The following is a 1,130-nucleotide window of genomic DNA, read 5'->3' as shown; positions in this document are numbered from 1 at the left end:
CATTTTGCCTCCGTCACTGTCCGAGATGGTCTGACAGCAGCCCGCAAGGGACAAAGGGACTGTTTCTGTGGGGTGTTGTTTGCCTCTGTCACTGTCTGAGATGTTCTGAGAGCAGCCTCACCACAGCACGGTTACTCATTAACCCTGACCCTAGCCCATACATCTTTGGACCGTGGCACCACGCAGCAACCTGAGGTAACAGTGGGAATGTACAAACTACTTACGGGCCGTGGCGAGACTGAACCCTATCCGGGATCGCTAGTATTGCAAAGCCATGCGCTACCGTGTCACCCAGTAACTTTCCTAAGCCACTTAACCTTTCTGAAGTTGCAAGAGTCCAGAAACCCGGAGTGAATGTGTTTTGTTAACAGTCCTGTATTCGGAAACCCTGAGTGAATGTGTTTGGTTAACAGTTCTGTCAGAAGCCCGGAGTGAATGTGTTCAGTTAACGGTTCTGTCGGAAACCCGGAGTGAATGTGTTTGGTTAACGGTTCTGCATCCGGAAACCCGGACTGAATGTGTTTGGTTAACAGTTCTGTCGGAAACCCGGAGTGAATGTGTTTGGTTAACGGTTCTGCATCCGGAAACCCGGAGTGAATGTGTTTGGTTAACGGTTCTGTCGGAAATCCGGAGTGAATGTGTTTGGTTAACGGTTCTGCATCCGGAAACCCGGAGTGAATGTGTTTGGTTAACGGTTCTGTCGGAAACCCGGAGTGAATGTGTTTGGTTAACGGTTCTGTCGGAAACCCGGAGTGAATGTGTTTGGTTAACGGTTCTGTCGGAAATCCGGAGTGAATGTGTTTGGTTAACGGTTCTGCATCCGGAAATCCGGAGTGAATGTGTTTGGTTAACTGTTCTGTCGGAAACCCGGAGTGAATGTGTTCGGTTAACGGTTCTGTCGGAAATCCGGAGTGAATGTGTTTGGTTAACCGTTCTGCGCCCAGCTGGTGTTTTCAACAAAAGATGTTGCGCTGCTGAGAAAAGTCTCCCAAAAAGTTTATTTTTCAAAATCACCGGGAGCTATGGAGTCACATGGCACAGAAGGCCTTTCAGCCCATCAATTCTTTCGTGTTCACTACTCACCCATTTACACTCATCTAACACTAATAAAGTTTAATGCCACTCCCCCC

This window comes from Mobula birostris, chromosome 10 (assembly GCF_030028105.1).
Source record: "Mobula birostris isolate sMobBir1 chromosome 10, sMobBir1.hap1, whole genome shotgun sequence".
NCBI classification, from domain to species: domain Eukaryota; kingdom Metazoa; phylum Chordata; class Chondrichthyes; order Myliobatiformes; family Myliobatidae; genus Mobula; species Mobula birostris.
This window is presented reverse-complemented; position numbering follows the sequence as displayed.